The 19,382-nt window shown below is 34.5% G+C and overlaps 1 long non-coding RNA gene across 2 annotated transcripts in view; it reads right to left on the bottom strand.

The window, feature by feature from the left end:
• Positions 1-759: 759 nt before the first annotated feature.
• The window catches only part of LOC107974406 (uncharacterized), a 40,290-nt gene continuing 21,667 nt past the window's right edge, over positions 760-19,382 (bottom strand). Inside the window, exons 3-4 of one of the 2 annotated variants that reach the window (XR_001717146.3) lie at positions 5,700-5,844; positions 760-841 (exon numbers count right to left, since the gene is read on the bottom strand). This is a non-coding gene — a long non-coding RNA (uncharacterized LOC107974406). Of the gene's footprint in view, positions 842-5,699; positions 5,845-7,703; positions 9,851-19,382 lie in introns of those variants that run through there. The other variant, XR_008547612.2, reaches the window with a different exon arrangement.

Here is a 19,382-nt window from a genome sequence, read left to right as displayed (position 1 = left end):
GTAGCAATAGCATTGTCATTGATATAAAACTTTTAATTGTAGCATTTGGGGTGCCAGTCTTATTACATTAACTTTAATACATACCTAAAATAGATGTCTGCAGGTTTATCTTGATTTATACCACAGTGTAATAGGTTTTCTATAGAAACTTTTCTTCTCTCTAATGTCAGTATTGTTTGTTTTCTTAGAAATAATGTAAGAAATAATGTTTTAACTTAATAATGCATATTGTTTTCATAGAATATCATACTACACAAAAATTTAGAAACCATTTAGAACATTAGATTCAAAGTCTGGAAATGGCTTCTAAACCAAAATTAAGCTATTAAACGGTTATTTTCTTAGGAGGTATTTGCACATATAATCAAGGATGAAATCTAATTACATATTCTATATGAGCTTTACTGATAGTATTCCATTATTAAATCAGTCTTCTGTGGTTATTGGAGTTTTTCATTCAACCATCTGTTGTGAAAATACAAACAAAAGAGAATAATACTTCATTTGTGATTTCTGTTTATTTATTCTGCATATGTTCTTGCCCTCTAGTACTAGCACTTATTGATTTCACTTTTTCATTTTATAATGCTACACTGCCCACCAGGTGACCCATGGACTAGACTATGAGTCAGCTTCATTTACTGTAGTATATCCAGTTTTAGTGCAATAACAGGCACATAAACATGGGTGAGTTTTCATTGACTGAATTTTGAAAGGGAAGTAATAAGAGATGTCTTCTATCAGGTATTCCAAATTTACCCCCAACCCCCTTAGTACCTTGCTTTTTGACCTGGTACCCTCTGGCTTTGGGGTCAGTCGATCAAGACATCTTAGAAGAGATCTGGGGAAGAAAGGGGAGCAATTAAAGCAAATTTATTCTCCTGGCTTCCCCCTGAAAGCTCATCTCTGTCTGGCTGTGTCCTTTACTAGTCTTCTCAAAACAATGGGATCTACACAACTTTCTCTTCTTGGCATTCTGACTTTTTAAATTAGAAATTCATGGTCTAGATGTAATGGCATTTGCTATTTACATCAATCCCATCACATTTATTTTCACTTAGATGCATAGATGTGAAAAAAATTGGAAAATAAACTAAAAAGACTTAAATATTATAATCCTGGTTTTGGAGACAGCAAAGATATTATGCTAGGCACCTTTATTATATGCAAATATAACAGCATACTAGGATAAAACTGGCTTGACACTGAAATTGTCACTGTGAGTTGCTATATAGAGGGATTTTCTGTATACCTGTATCCCCTAGAAATTAAGGTGAGCATTGGCAGGAGATACCTGATCTGGGACTTTGGATATTGGCCATCTTCTTGTCTCAGTAACACAACTAACATCTGGCAAAATTTGGCAGAAATGAAGTGAGTATATGCACAGGGGACAATTGATACTGGTTGTGGGGGAGGAATAAGCTAACAAAGAAACCTCAAACAGCAAGAACAGATGTACTTCCCAATGGCCATATCCCCTATGGAGAAAGCAAACTCCCTGCACTGAGAGACATTCTAGTTTGGTTTCTTTAGTTAGTAAGAAAATGGAAGTGATTGAAAAATGGATCAAAGACTTTGGTAAGAGAAATCTAAGCATGATATGATGCAAAAATGCTTAATGGTCTTATCAAATATTAATGGTAGACATGACTTTATATAATTCATGCTTATCTCATTTTTCAATTGGAATGAGTAACTTGCAGGTTATTACCCTAAGCCAGAGTGTATTAGTCCATTTTCATGCTGCCAATAAAGATGTACCAGAGACTGGGCAATTTACAAAACAAAGAGGTTTAATGGACTTACAGTTCCACATGGCTGGGGAGGCCTCACAATTATGGTGGGAAGCAAGGAGGTGCAGATCACATCTTACGTGGATGGTGACAGGCAAAGAGAAAGAATTTGTGTAGGGAAACTGCCTCTTATAAGACCATCAGATCTTCTGAGACTTGTTCAGTATCACAAAAACAGAACAGGAAAGACCTGCCCCCACGATTCAATTACCTCCCATTGGGTCCCTCCCACAACACATAGGAATTCAAAATGAGATTTGGGTGGGGACACAGCAAAACCATACCACAGGAGTAATTAAACTTTTTCTATAAAGGGCTAGTTACTAACTATGTTAGATTTTAGACTTTGCAGGTCAAGAGACAAAATTCAGAAAACTCTAGTTACTTACATAACAAAAAAATAAAAACAGATATCCACAAAATTTTAATTGAAAAAATTCAAAATATAATAATAATATTGAGTATAATTTCTGTAATACACACCTACTAATTATAATAGAATTCTTTTGGGGGGAAGATAACATTTTTGATTAATTAGGATTTAAAGTTAATTCCCTATCATCATGGTAGAATCATGGTCTCATTCTACAAAGTCTCTCCTTGCTTCGATAAAGCAAGTGCTCTTCATTCTGAATTATATCAGAATATGTTTCCTGCTTCTCTCTTGTTCAAACTTAATAGATTGCCATCACAATCTTTCTTTCACATAAGAAAGCAAGTTAAAACCATAGCTTCTGTGGAACCCTCCTTGGGTTTCAGTTCCAGCTGACTGACTTGTAATCTTTGACTACTTACTTAACCTATATAGAAGTCTCAGTTTTTTCATCTAAAAATTACTGATAGTATCTACTTCACAGGTTCATGGTAAGGCTTAAGTGAGTTAACAAATGCAAAAGTTTAGAACAGTCAGTGCATGGCTATTGTCAAAACAGTGAATATAAATAAGTATTCTTCTTTTGATACTTTTTCAACCATATAAAAATATAAAACTATTCTTAATTCATGGTTCTCACAAAAACAGCCATAGGGCAAGATTTGGCTCACAGTCTATGGTTTGTGGACTTCTCCTCTAACTGATCATAAGCATCACAGTATCCTCACTTCCTACTTTTTAGACATAGAGACCTACTTAACTTTCATCCTTTTAATGCAATTGAGATTCATCAGCAGGTGATAATTGCTACGTATCCACCTACATGGAAGGTTGTGTCAATGCTTTTATCAGAGTAATTTTAAACTAAATTCTATTCAGAAACTTTGAATTGAGAAATTCCCTTTGTTCTCCTGTCATCTATTGCCATTCACCAGGTATAACTCTCTCTTAATATCTTTCTTCTATATTACTTTCATTTCAGCCTTTGTCCATACATCTAGCTCCTTGGTTTATTTCTCCATCTTACTTTGAACTCTCTTTCTGTATTCAGAAGTCAATACCATATCTTCTTCCTAGTGGCAGTTTATTGCTGTTTCTAGCTCATTGCATCACACACTTCTTCAAAATTCATTCCTTCTAATGCAAATCAAAACCACAATGTGATAACACCTTACTCCTCCAAGAATGGACATAATCAAAAAATCAAAAAATAACAGATGTTGGCATGGATGCAGTGAAAAGGGAACAATTTACACTGTTGGTGGGAATGTAAACAACCACTTTGGAAACAGTGTGGAGATTCCTTAAAGAACTAAAAGTAGATCTATCATTGGATCCAGCAATCCCATTACTGGGTATCTACCCAGAGGAAAAGAGATCATTATATGAAAAAGATACCTGCACACAAAAATACGGAACCAGTCCAAATGTCCATCAATTAACAAGTGAATAAAGAAAATGTGGTATGTGTGTATATATATATATATATATATATATATAATGGAATACTACTCAGCCATAAAAAGGAATGAAATAATGGCATTTGCTACAAATGGAAGAAACTGGAGACTATTATTCTAAGTGAAGTAACTCAAGAATGGAAAACCAAACACTGTGTGTTCTCACTCATATGTGAGATCTAGGCTAGGAGGGCACAAAGGCATAAGAATGATACATTGGACTTTGGGGACTCAGGGAAAGGTAGGGGGTGGAGAGGGTAAAAGACTACACATTGGGTACAGTGTACACTGCTTGGGTGATGGGTGCACCAAAATCTCAGAAATCACCAATAAAGAATTTATTCATGTAACCAAACACCACCTGTTCCCCAAAAACCTATTGAAATAAAAAAATTAAGCAGCCAAGGACAACACATTAAAAAAATTTCTTCTTTAATGTCCTCATAATTAGACTAATGTTCCTCTCCATTGAATTCCTACACATTCATTACAGAGTTTTGTACCTAGTTTACCCTATTGGTCACCCCTTCAGGGCTTGCTATTATCTTGCAGTTCTTTAATTTCCTTGTATTTGACACATGTAACAAACCAACCTCACAGATCCTGGACCTCTTAAATTCTAATTACCTTTCCCTCCATTCAACTTTTTCCTTTCACCTACGACCATCCCATTGCAGAATCATAACACTCCAACTTTATAGTCTCACATTATTCCCTGTTAAGAGTATTTGTTCAGTGATACAACAAAATGATTTAAAGCATGATGTAAACTTATGACTAGGGTATTACTGTAGTCTGGAGTGATCACAAACACTTCCCTAAGGAAGTGATACCTAAGCTGGCTTCACAAACATTACAGTTATTTGTGTTAAGAGGTGGGAGAAGAGAAAGAGCATTTCGGAAAGTGAGAAAAGCACATGGTGAAGTTGCTGAAGCAAGAAGAGAGACCAGTACACCCAAATTAAAGAAATTACTTGTATGGAGGGCAGAGTCACTGGTGTGAGATTTGGTTTGAGAAGGTGGAAGAGATCAAAGTTTAAAAACCATGATTAACGATTTCAGGTGTGTCTAGTTAAGTATTGAAACATTTTTTAGTTTCACTGTGAAGTGTGAATTGGAGAGCAGGAGAGAAGGAAGGCAAGACTGGGAGATTAGTTAAAATGATATTTCACAAGAATTTTTGGGAGTGGGAATAAAAAGTAGTAGAGAGATTTGAGAAATATTTTTAAGAAAAATGTATAGAGCTACATAGTTATTGGATATGGGAAATAAAGAAGAATGATATTTAAGCCTGAAAAACAGGTTTATAGCTGGAGCTAAGGCAAATGATGATGGCATGTGTAAGGTTTATCCAAAGGGGAGCACCTCTGGCAGCAAGAGAACCATGAGGCACAATGTGCTGAAGTAGATATTAGAAATGAAAATGGCAAATTTAGAGGAATGGGCTGAAGAAATAATTAGATGGCCCCCAGCATATAGTTGAGAATTGAAAGAAATGTGAGGGTCTTACCAGACATCATCCTAAATCCTTTTTTCTTTTTACCCAGCATTTCATATTCAATCAGTTAAGTCCAGTCAACTCCATTTTCTAAATCTCTCTCCTATCCATGCTTCTGCTTCCATCAGACTTCAGGTGCACTGGTTTCGACATTTATCATCTCTTTACTGGGCTATTGGAGTCACACCTCACCCCTCAGTCTCACCCCTGTTCAAGTTATTTATCCACACTGCCATCAGAGAAATCAAACTCACAATTAAATGTACTATATTCCTCAACTGATCAAAATTCTTGAATTGCCTTGCACTTCTATGAAGAGTGAAATTTGTATTTATTTTCATGGCATGCGCTGCCCTATAAGATCTAGACCTCACTACTCAGCCAGCTCTTTACCCTCAATTCTTCCCTCTGTGGCACTTAATTCTTCAACAATCTGAACTGTAGTACTCAAACATTCCAAGTTTCTTCAAGGTAATTGTGGGTTTGTTATTTATTTGGTCTCTTTTGCCTGGAAGATATTTTCCTAGTATTCAAGTCTCAACAAGTAAAAAGAATTTTCTCGGTAAACAAACCTGTTCCTTTTACGGTCCCATTGCCTTTTGCATTTTTCCATATTTAGTGCTTATGTTTGCTTTTCAGGCCACCCACTATGCAGTAATTAATTCGAGGGCAAAGTCTGTATCCCAGGATTTTTGGATCCACAATAACCAGTATAGCCTGAGAGGAAGCATTAAAAAAAAATCGGTTTTAAATGAATGGAAATTCACATTTAGCATTTAATTTGTTTTATTGCACATCAATACATTGGAACACAGCAAGTTATTTTGTGAGATTCTCCATTTCTGGAAAATTATCATAAACCCTATGTGAAATTTTATTTATAAGAGTTAAAACATAATGACCTCATTTATATTAAATCTGTGAATTCCATAAGACCTTTATTATGGGCTAACTTTAGATGACATACTTTCTATTGAAATAGAATATTGTGTAACTTCTCTAAATTGCTGAAACACATGCCTTGAGAAGAGGCATGGAAGAAAAATGCTGCAGAAAAACATGATATGGAGGGATTTCAAAAGAAAAACCACAGTTGAGTGCAGGTAAAAATCTCATATCATACAACTGTGAATAAATTTCACAGTCTACAGTCTAATTACATTGTGCATTTCACTAATGGCTCTGTCCCCAGAGGGCCTCTTGGGAATCAACTGGCAGATTTTACTGGGCCCAGAGTGAATTTTAATGTGGTGAAAAGGTAGTACCTTCACAGTCTTACCTATTGAGAGATAAGATAGAGAGAAAAAATACATCAGTCTCCCCTAATAAACATTAGGCACTATTTTGAGATGTCACCTTTACAGGTAAGTAATTCAATCTTCAATTGCGTTTGTCCTTCACCATCAACATGCACTTTCAAATAGAACTTGTTTGAAGAAATGCTTAGTTCACTAACAAAGGTTTTGTGGGTCTTCTCTGATTTTTAAGGAAGAATGTGTTACAGAAATATACATGTGTTAGTCATCCTTTCATGAGGAAAGGCTGTTTGAACCATGGTCCTTGTGTCGAGAGAAACCATTATTAAAGTGAATTTGAAATCCGCTTTAATCTCAAGGAGAGACAGTTGAATCATATGAAATTGCTGATTGTTGACCATTTTTGAACTACAAAATGGAAATTTGATATGGTTCAATCCAAATGTTTCTAGAGAAAATTTACAAGAATGATCTCATTAGTTTATACAGCCTACCAACTCATATTAAGAATAATATTTATAGCTCATATTACTAAAACAGCATAAAATCAAGTGCCTATTTTAACAAGAGACAACTTTGATGTTTGTGAGGAATACCAAATATTTTCAACCATTCAAATTTAATCTAAAGGCAAATCATATTCCATTAACTAAAAAGTGTGATTTCATATGTTTTGTGGAACATCAAACACTATATTCCTGAACCTCAATATATTTTAGTGGCAAATACTATGAATTTAACAAACCTTTGAGAGTTATTCCATATTTAGGGGAGTTTTGACAATCTGGAATACAAATACTTCCTCCTTTCAGCATTTGTATAAAAACAGCATGAATGAAAATAGATGCATGCATGACATATTGTCGCAATCTCATAGGCAAGATTAACTAAAAATGAGATAAAATACTTTCTTCTTTCTTGGTGGTCCATTTCAAAAGAAAGCAAAGGTCAAGTTCAATCAACTGGTCACTTAAAATATTTTCACTTGACTCACTTTACATATTGCAGGCTTAGCAGAACTATTCAATAGATTGAAATATTAGAATGAGATTCCCCTAAATCTAATTTGTTAGCATCCTCTATCAAAATATTTTTGTGGTTTGTCGATTTTGTTAACTCTGTAACTGTCTATAAAGCAGTGAGGATAGTTGTGCCGAGAAAACTGGCATACACATTTTCAAAGGAGGAAGATCTGAAACAGAATTGGATTGTTCTGTGTTTCTGTCACAGAAGATTTGAATTACTATCTCTATTAATTGACACAATTATGCATGTATTTTCTTGTGTAATAACAGGATGAGAGAACTTCAGGCTAATTGTAGGGTAAGCAAATTTCATTTTCTTTTCAAATAAATGTTAGCATCAAGATCACATGAATTTTTATAGAAGTTTCATGTACGCATTGTCTTGGGAACAGCACCAGCCCATCCAACAACTGGTATTGCTGACTCCGTGAGGCAGGGCCCATTTCTAAGTCATCGGCAAACTTCCATAATAGTACTGAACGAAGACACAGCCCCAAATAATAACCACACACCGAGTGAAAGGAAAGGGGAAAAAACTGTAAAAATAAATCCTAAAATCAACGGCTCCCAGTGCTTCCGTTTCACTGATTTTAGGTGGGACTTGGGAAGGGTGGTTTAGGTTTTTTTTTCTCCCTGCCTTTACAGTTCTACAATCACAATGGCCCTCTAGTGGGATGCTAAATTAAGAGGCATTTTGTTTGTATTGTTAGCAACTAGATCGAAACAGTCACAGAGAAATGTTTTATTATGGTGAGGAAAGGACTCTTAATAAGGCTCTTAGGAGACTGAGTTTTAATGATGCTTAACACAATGTTTTAAACCACACACCACATCTACATGTTATTCTTGTTAAATGCTGGTTATTAAACAGCAGGCTGGCTCCAGATCGCCTGCAGAGGGTAGCTAGGGTTGGTTGATACATCTCTGACAATTTGAATAGTTGATGGAGTGACAAGTGCTGTTTGCATTTAAAGGATTTTACATTTTAACGTATGCACAGTGAAACAGTATATGTTATTACCCAATGTACTTCTACACAATATGTTGAAGGGTTAAAGCCAATTAAGCACAATTGTAAGTTTCAATTTCTTCTAGAGTTCTGTGCCTTCATCCAAACTTAACATGCTTAAGCTAGAATGATTTCCCTCACTACTTAACCCAGGGATCTCTGTGGTGAATTGTTGTATAAAACTGCAGACCAGAGAACAAGTAAGCAAAATGAACAGAATATGCCCCAAGGAAAGACATAAGCTATAAAGGAAGACATGCTTATAACTAGCATTTTTTTAACCATTTAAATGCTTAGAATGTTTTCATTAAAAAGCAAAGAGAACATTGTTTGCAATGTCTCTGTTTTTACCACTGTTAATTTTACAACTTTCTTGCTCTAATCTACTTCAACCCCTAGGAGAACAAGTTATCATTTGGGTCAAGCAGAAAACTTGATGTCAAGGAACTAAGGTATCCAGTTTTTAGATGCTAATTATCAGCATTAAATGTGCTTTCCTCCATGTAGCCTGCTTTCTCTTTACATTTTTTATTTTGGTATCCTGCTTCAAAAGTGTTTAATTCTCTTTTGAATTACAAATTCCCTGAAATCAGTGTGCAAGGACCCTGAAATCGGTGTGCAAGGAGAAAAAAGCTGTCTGCAGCTTGGAAGAGATCATTATCTTGGGGTTGCTTACAGGTGAAATCAATGGGTTTAGTCATCTCTTTGGTAAGTTTTGGAGAAAATCTATTATTTCGCTTGTCTCTTTTCTCCTTTAGGTTTTTATTCCTTGCCTCTTCTCACCATTGCCATGTTAAGATGTAAGAAATAGGAATATGTTGTGAGCCCAGATGCAAAGGAGGTCTGCATGTAGCATGGGTCAATGATTTCCAGTGGGAGGTTTAGTGACAGCTCTTTTCATAATTTCCAGGATCAGAGGGAGAAAAGTCCTGTCTTTAAGAAAGCCTTGAGCGTTTAGGTTTATCAAAAGAGGAAACAGGCTTAAGAATTAGAGCAACAGAGTCTGGGAAGAGTACAGAGTATTAGGGGATGAAGACAGGTTGGTTAATGGGCACAAAAATACAGTTAGATAAAGGAAATAAGTTCTAGTGTTTGCTAGCATGGTAGGGCAACTATTAATAACAATAATTTATTGTATATTTCAAAATAGCTGGAAGAAAATGTTTAGAATATTCCCACCTACTCGGGAGGCTGAGGCAGTAGGATAGCTTGAGGCCAGTTTGAGACCAGCCTGGGCAATATAAAAAACCTCATCTCTAAAAAAATAAAAATAAATAAAAATAAATTAGCCAGGCATGGTGGCACATGCCTGTAGTCCCAACTACTCAGGAGGGTGAGGCAGGAGGATCATTTGAGTCCAGGAGTATGAGGCTGCAGAGAGCTATGATTGTGCCCTTGCATTCCAGACTAGGTGACAGAGCAAGAACTCCTCCCTACAAAAAATAAAGAGAGAGAGAGAAAAAAAATATTATTAACAGAAAGAAATGAATAAATGATGAATGTTTGAGGTGGTGGATATTCCAATTACCCTGATTTGATAATTACATATTGTATCCATATGTCAAAATATCACAGGTAGTCTATAAATCTGTACAACTATTATGTATCAGTAAAATTTAAAAAAATAAAATCCTCAACCACAATGAGTGAACTTTAAAATCTGAATATGGTCATGGAAATGGCACGAGTACAAATGTGTTGCATTACTGGAAAGAAATTGTGAGAACCACTGGCTTAAGTTTAAAGCAGGCTAAAATAAGTTGAATGTTTGCCCACAGTCCAGGCCACTCCAAGGCTAGGAGATTCATAGGGTGTGGGATCAAACCTAGGCTCTGCATACTTAATCATTTCTTTTCACTCAGAATCCTGTGGGGGTGATAGGATGTTGTTTGAGGATCAAGTTTGAACAATCCTGTCTTCACATACATGCAAAACCAACCAAAAACTCAATCAGTATAATCAAGTATGCCCTTAAACCACATAGAATTTTATATTAAAATACTCCATAGCACATTTAAATTACATGTAATCATACTGCTGCCACATGGACATATTAGATTCAGACAGAACTCTCAATTCTAATGTTATATCTAAAGTCCTTGGAATGAACGACAGTATGAACTAAAGAAACTCTAGTTACAATCCCATTTCTGCCACTGATTTTCAGGTTGATATTGAACAAGTCACTTAACCTATTTGAGGACAAGTAGATTCACTTCTGAAGGCAGAATAATAATGTCTGTACTATATTCATCGTAAAGTTAATGTGAGACTTAAAATCAAACTGATATAAAGTATAAGAATGTGCTTAGTAAAGCAAAGTAAAATACTATATAAACATATGAATTGTAATTATTGACATAACCAAATTATGACAAAAGGTCCAAAACACACAAGAATCTCCCGTTTCCTTGAGAGTGATATGGCCTGAGATAATGCACTGTTTATTCAGTTTCTTCACTTGGATTAAAAAATATATACTTTCATTGCATGATTTGATCTATTGGAGACACTAACAAGGGGCTAAATGGTAAACAAAAGGAGGCCAAATAAGTTACACATAAGTCCATTCTGCTATAAGCAGCCTATATCAAATTTTAATATATAAATATTTTCTAATTAATTTTTATGACCGTCTCCTGATCATATTAGAAGATTGAAGTTCTTGCCCTTTGCATGTTCAATAGACATATAAGCATTACCATAATACTTGAACTTTTATTTCCATAGTCTTCTCCATTTATACAATTCTATTTAAAAGCATGATTGTTAAGAAATTACAAATGTTCAATTCCTGGCTGTGCTACTTACTACTGGTTACATGATATACTGGATAGTTATTAACTTATCTATTCTTCAGTTTTCTATCTGGAAAATGGGAATAATAACAATACTATTCAATAGTGTTAATTTGAGTCATTTGAAATTCAAATGAGTCTGTATATATTTGTATTAAGTGCTTCATAAATATCAGCATTCAATGCTAATATCTCAGTAAGAGGCACACAATTCTTCAGAAAAAAAAAAATAAGGAGCTAGTCCTAGTTCTCTTTCCTTCATACTTGACAGCTATGGGCTCTTTCTTCAATGTATATCCTAAATCTCACCACCCTCACATCTAATATTTCCTTAATTATTACCAAGCTTAACTTTCTAATTTATTTTTGATCATACTACAATCCACCCACCACAACCACCACTGCCAGAATAATTGCTTCCTACTTCAAATCATCCAGTGGTTATATCTTTCCCAGGGTTAAGTCTCAATTTCATATTATGTCCTAATATGTAATAAATCATACAAATGTCTAAGCATATTTATATCATGAGGATGTAAGAATACAAAGTTAATGTTTCTTTAACATAGATATTTGATATTGCACTGTTCTTGAAATGTTACAAGGAAAGATTATTTAAAATATCAAGATAAACTTTCAGTTATAAAATGAATAAGCTCTGAGAATCTAATGTACAGCATGGTGACTGTAGTTAGTATTATATTATTTACTTGAAATTTCTTAAGAGAGTAGTTCTTAAGTGTCCACACCACATATACACAAATGGTAACTGTGTGAGGTAATGGATGTGATAATTAATTTGACTGTGGTAATCATTTCACAATGTGTACACATATAAATCATCATGTTGTACACCTTAAATATATATAATTTTTATTTGTAAGTTATACCTCAATAAAGTGGAAATATAATGAAATAAAATATGAAGGCATTGGATATACTATGTACATAATAACTGTCTTTAATGATCCACTTTAAAGGATGAGGAAATTCTTCTAAGATTTCCACAGATTTCTTCTATCCTCATTGCCATTTTAGTTTTATGTTATCGTTTTCATTCTATCTAGGTTTTACAGCCTTTATATAACTAACCCCAGCTGTCGTTCATATGTATGTTCTTTATTTAAATATTCCAATGCTCAGAAAATTCCTCACTTTCAATAAAATTTCTCTGAGTTTTATATATTTTGTTTTGTCTCTTGGTTGACTGGTTTTCGCCATCATGAAAAAAGAAGATCATTTTACAAAAGAAGATCTTGAAGATTCTTGCCTGCTTAAGCACAATTGCGTGTTGTTTTCATGGTCAAATGTCAACTTGAAAAGTTATAATATCCTTGAATCACAGAATTCCTATTCATGGCCCAGCATCCTGTGGATGAAATACAAATTACCTCAACCCTATATAATATGTAACAGTGGGGCAATTCGAATAAACATTATAAAAGCTTTCATTTGAAAAATGGGATATGGGCAACAGCACAGTAGCCATTTGCCTAGTACATCTACACCTTGTTGGGCCATGATACCTTGGCAGAGGTGGGATTCTTTAGGCAGCCAAATTGCTGACCTCAGATCCAGCCCTGCAGTAGGATCTCCCTTGTTCATTGTCCTCTGTAGTAAGACCTGTAATTGGCAATATAGGAGTTTATCTCTTTGGGAAATGTTCAGTTTTGTCAACTCTCCTCCTGTGGTATAAATTTTGTAGTCTGGGTATTGCTTTAGGATTTAACAGTCATAGAAATTTTCAACTAGGCTATATCTTCAGCAGAAACTCTTCTAAAATACCCTGTTTAGCTCTCAGTATATTTTCTTTACCTCATTTCCACAGCCAGATATATTGCCTAGAGTCTCGTTGAATCTAGGGGTATCTGGCTCTTGGCATTGTACTTCTTTACCTCTGCTATCATTTTAATGGCCTCTGTACTGAAGTGGACTCTACTAGCTCTGAATGAGAAGGGAATGATTATCTTCTCCTTGCGCCTTGCTTTGTATCAATTCAGTCTTCACAATGAGAGAAGTCTTCTTCAGCCAGGGACAGCTTAACAGGAATGCTTGCAGGTGGGCTCACATTAAGGGAGATAATGCTATGTTAAATCATATCTCCTGCTAACACTCCCAACACAGACCCTGATCGCATTAACTCTTGAGGCATAAAATTGTGTCTCTCTTAGCATTTAACAAAGTTATAATTTGTTCATTTTCTTCTTTCAGACATAAAGCTCAATTCTCTTCACCTTCAGCATAAATTTGTCCCTTTCCTCTGGGATTTTAATGAATGCTACGAAAAGTAGACAACACAGGCCTATGTCATGATCTAAGTATCTGCATAAAATAAGCATAAAATTTAACTAACTTTTTAGGAAAAGCATAATGAATACTGAAACTTCTAAACCTGAAAGAGCAAGGTTCTCAGTATTCTCTCTGCTCTATATCCTCAGTTCAACAGGGTACATATTTTGAAATCTGTTGCTTTCAGGATACCATATAATACAGACTTCCAATCTTTCTCTAACATTAAAATATCTCAGTCTTTTGCTACTGTGAAGTATCAGGTTTTTTGAAGAAAAGTATAACTTGGCTATATTTATAGAAGGATCTTTCAGTGAAGATGAGATAGAATTTGGGGAAAGTCTATCTCAAAATAACTTAACATTGATTTTGGTTCATGTATCTTACAGAGCAATGAAGAGTAACGGTGAGAGGAAGACAGTGAGAAAGAGAACTTTTGTATACAGTCTCAGCATTTATCAGGACACTGTTCATATTCAAATGGTCAGATAGACCAAGAAAAGAAAATGAATTGGGCAATCAGAAATGGATTAGGCTATCAAAAAAAGAAACCCAATATTTGTCTTTCTAAGTGAATATGATGTATCAGGATTCAGAATGAACAGTAACACAAGATCTGCCAAAATACTTAGAACACTAAGTTTAGTTCTGTGTCACTTAGGAATGCCTTTTCTTCCAATAAGCAAAGAGCTGATCACAGTAGTTAAACAAATTTCATCTCCCATTGCAAGAGGTCCTGAGCAGGTGGTACGGACACTAGTTCAGCAGTATCACATGGCCTAGCTACTATGTTTGCTAGTTTTCTCTTCGAAGTAACAAGGCTGTTTCAGCTATGACAATCACATGCATTTTTAGTAGGACGAAAAAAGAAAAGAGAAATAAAACAGATCTCATTAACAGAAAGCAATGACTGGGAAAAATCACAGTCTACTTCCATTTATATCCCATGGGTCAAAATTGTGTGATATGGCCACTTCTGTGCAAAAGACAAGGATAAATATTAGGTATTGACTACCAAGGATAAACATTAAGTCTTGCCTTAAAGAAAACTTCAAGAAATATGACCTCCAAAATGTCACACAAAAATGCATAATAAGTATCAATGGCCTTAGTTGAAGTGGAGTAGGATAAAATATTTAACATAATACACATGGCATTTTAAATAAAGTTTCACTACCTTGAACCCCATACAGTCTGCCATACAAATTAGCATCATGTCCATGCTTAAATGGAATCATATTAGGCATAATATGAGCCTACAATGGCCTAAAGGATATATAATATAATCTGTTTCTCTTAATTTTGACTTATAATTTTGATAAAATTTTATCTTTGTATAAAGAATGAATACAACATATATTTGTAAACATATTATTTTTATGGAAAGATAAGGCCTACTTTTTAATTTATGCATCCTTCCCACATGCTAGCATACATTATCTCATCACATTTTATTCTACTAATTATTAAATATTTATTTTCTTAGACGAAAAAAATCAGAGACTCAGAACAGTTTGCCTAAAGTCACAGTATAAGATGAAGAACTTGAAATCAATGAAAACCCCTGCTGTCCCGTGACACCACAACACACTCTAATATCTTGCTGTATGAGAGAAAATGAACACCAAGCTCACCTCTTCCTTTATACTGAAGATTATATTCCACTTACAACACACTACACTGCTGGAATGACACTTAAATGTCACCCTCCCCACCCAATTCTCTTTTTTGTTTCCAAGCTTGAGAAAAGGTGTCCTCTGCCTCTGAGACATAAAAGCAGCCCCTTTTACCAAAAAATCAACATTCTAGATCACAGTTCAGCAAACACTCATTTCCCCCCAGGCTTTTGGCCATGTTTGCACTGTCTAGTGTTAGTTATGCATATCTTTCACTCGAGCGCAAGTTATTTTGTGTGCAAGGACTATCTTGCTTGTTCTTTCTTCCTGAAAATTTCTGTCTTTCTGGTTCTTTCTTCCTGAAAATTTTTATGTCTTTCTCTTACCTTTTTACCCACTATAATAAGCTCCCCTCTATTTATGAATTATATTTGCTAACCTTGCCTGAAAGGGAGGCCTATCTAGTTAGCCCAGTAGAACAGAATGTAGGTGAGGCTAAAGATTAAATGCTATAAGCTTTTCTAAGGTCAAGTAAGAGGACATGCACAAAATTTATCACAGTGCATATCCTCATATATGTGCAGAGTGCATATCACTCATAACAGAGTGAGTTATACAGAGCCAGTATATACTATTGAGGCAAATGTTTCGAGATGTGATTTGTGATAAACCAGAAATCAAAGAGGTTGGGAATGGGACATTGTTTTGATTAATCAGACGTTGGTCCAATAACTCTCAGCACAGCTCATTACTTCAAGCAATTGTTTCCCTGGGTAGATTGATATCATTTAAAAGGACTAAAAGATAATAAATTTATATTGAATATATGTTTAAAAAGTATGTCAATAGAAATCATGTGCAACCTGATCTTTCCAGTCATATATTTCAGTCATTCAACATAAAAAGGCTATTGATTTTTCTCCCACTTTTTAAATGATGTAGCTTTTTGCCTTTTTCAGCATTATTCCACTATAATATTCCTCTGCTCTTTTGATGTTTCATATCCCTCCCCAACAATCTATTATCCCTTTTATTCAAGATATTGAACCACTCCCATGCTCTTGTCTTAGATGTTTCTATTGAGCTTCCATCCACCTATAATTCTTCACCCCTATACTTCCCCCATCCTCCTCTCTCCTCTTGACATTTCATCCTTTTCATCTACTTGGTTACTTGGTGGGAAGGATAAAAATCAACCCAGGGTACATTGAACAACTGGAAGACAATCTAGTCTTTCAATCTGGCCATGTTTTCTCAATCATTTAAGCCTTATGAATATTGAGTGCGATCAGTTTCTAAATAAAAATCTTTTTTTTCAGAAAAAAAGCATTAGAATGAATAACTTTTTCATACTTAGGTTTTGCTTATTAGTAGTTTTCTATCACTTTTGAACATTAATCAAAAGATAAAATAAAGGTGATTTTGTTTCATTTAGAATCAATGAATAGTTTTAAAAACCATTTGATATTACTTTCAAAGAACTCTATCTCCTAGAAAACTGACTCTCTTTACTTTAAAGGTTCCATTTTCATAAGTCAAGCAGCACTGTGAAAACTGGCTGGGATCAAAACAGTCTCCTAATCGGTCTTTCCACTTCATCTCTTTCAAATCTCATCTCACAGATTTTCTCTGCACATCACTGCCAGAATTGTCTTTCTGAAATAGAGCCATATCTGGCCTCCTTCTGCAATAGACTGCATTCATAGTTCCTATGCAGTAGGTTTAGGCTCCTAGACTGGCATCAAATTTTTCTATCATGAGATCCATGACCCTTTTAATATACTTCATTCCAGTCATGCTAGCTAATGATTCCTTTTAATCAGTGTCCAAAACTGTTGAGCTTCTGTGCTTTTGATCACACCTTTACTCCTGGGCTGTGGCTCCACTTAAAAATGCCCTTCCTACTCTTTTCTTCTTAGTGACAACTTTCTCATCTTTCACAATTCAACCCAAGCTTTTTCACCTCCACAAAGTCTCTGCTTTAATCTTAGGCATAATTTTCTACTCTTTTCTTTGTTTTCTAGTTCTAATATTTACAGAAAATGTCAACTACAGTACTACTTCCATTATTTTATAATTGTTAACTTCCAAGGAAGTTTCTCTTAGGCTATAAATTTCTTGAGGGCAGGAGGTATGTCAGATGTACCTTTGAATATAGCATTGATTATTATACTTAGTGCATTTAATAAACTTATTAGAAAGTTGCATAATGAATATAAGACAAGTAAAAAACAAATTGTGAAAATTTTTTAAAAAGAGAGAGTACAGAAATTAAGTGGAGATTAAGAAAAATGTCACCAATAAATAGTGATAAATGTACTATGAAGCTAGTCCTCCCTTTCCCACCTTGCATAGCACCTGAGATAGGGAACGTTTTGTGGCTATTTTCAAATATATTTATTTGAAAATAAATATAAATTGCACCCTGCGCTGTGCAGGGTACAATTGGCAAGCTCTTCTATTTAAGCATTCATGATAGATTGCCTAAGGGATCAGAAACTCTAAGCCTAATTTGTTATAACTTTTCTTTTTTAAAATATTCACTTTCAAAACTAATTTTACATTAATTTATGTTTTTTTCCTTAATGAGAATCTCCAAATTTTATAATCTTCAAACTCCAAAAAACAATTCCATTCAGTCTCACCAATCAGATAGGAAAACATGATAATGGGAACAAAACAAGACAAAAAAAATGTAAGTAATTCATTCATAAATTTCACCTTATACAAAAATGGCGTACTAGCCTCAGTAGCATAAAATTTTTGAGATAAGACAGATTGTAGGATAAGAAAATTTAGTTTATAACCTGGGAATGTTTTATGAGTTAATTCCATACAATGTCTTTGGTATTATTTTCATTTGTCCCTTAACTTTATTCTTAAATACCTACTTTTCGTAATAATCTGGTGAAATCCCGCAAGGAAAGGCCATTTGCCATTTTTCTTTTTATTTAAGGGCAATATCCAGAATTTAAAACTTGGTACGGTAATATAAAGCTAGAGTTGACCCTTGAACAACACGTGGTTAGGATGCCAAGATCTCATGTAGTCAGAAATCAGCAGATAACTTTTGCCTTCCTCAAAACTTAACTTAGCTATCAATAGCCTACTGTTGACTGGAAGCCTTACTGATAACTTTAACACTGGATTAACTCATATTTTATATGTTATAGGTATACTGTATTTTTTACAATAAAGTTAGCTAAAGGAAAGAAAATGTTATTAAGAAAATCAAGAGAAAAATATATTTACCATTCATTAATAGAATAGTAAATATGATTAGTGGAAGTGGATCATTATAAGGGTTTTCATCCTCATCATCTTCACATTGAGTAAGCTGAGAAGGATGAGAAAGAGGAGGGGTTGGTCTTGCTGTCTCAGAGGTGGCAGAAGAGGAAGAAATTCCAATTATAAGTGACTCACATAGTTCCAACCAGTGTTCTTCAAGGGTCAACAATACATATAAGTCAAAAGCTTTAAAACTGTGTTCTCTTTCATTTTCTAAATAAAATTAAACTATATTACCAAATACTGTCAAAGTGATATGAGTTATAGTACTAATTTTTTATTACATTCTAATTATTTTCAAAACACTTTGATTTTAAGAAATTGTTGGTATCAGATTTGTTTGAAATGGCTGTCATAGTTATGATTTGACATTAGAAAAAATATAAAAATTTCTAAAACTTCTTCACAAATTTGATAGATATTAAGTTATTTGTAGTTTCCATTTCTCTTAATATCAGTAATATTATTCATAGCTCCAAAGCTTCATTTGTTTTTTGTGGAAAAATTGCAATTATATAAAGAATTTTATACTTATAGTAATATCTGCTATTTTATTATATTCAATATATCTTTTATTGAAGATATTTGTCATGTTTTACTGCAATAATGTTACAAACCAAGGACCCCAAAACTCAATGTTGTACGAAAATAAGCATTTTACTCTTTTGCTTCTGGTTCTGCAGTCCCATTATGACTGTGGCTGATCTAAGTCAATTCATCTGGGCACCTTGGTTTTAAGCTGCATATTATCTGGGCTTGGCTTCAAGCTAAAGGTTAGGTTTAGATCTGCTACACGTGTCAAACATTACTCCGGAACCAGTAGTTACCCAGGAAATATTTTCATTGCAATGACAAAGCAGCACAAGAAAGCAGCAAATGGCAATGCCTGAAAGGCCTCTATTGGAAACATAACACTGCCACCTCCACCTACATTTCATTGACCAAAGCAAGTCACACTGCTAAGTCTAACTTTA

This window comes from Pan troglodytes, chromosome 3 (assembly GCF_028858775.2).
Source record: "Pan troglodytes isolate AG18354 chromosome 3, NHGRI_mPanTro3-v2.0_pri, whole genome shotgun sequence".
NCBI lineage: Eukaryota > Metazoa > Chordata > Mammalia > Primates > Hominidae > Pan > Pan troglodytes.
This window is presented reverse-complemented; position numbering and strand designations above follow the sequence as displayed.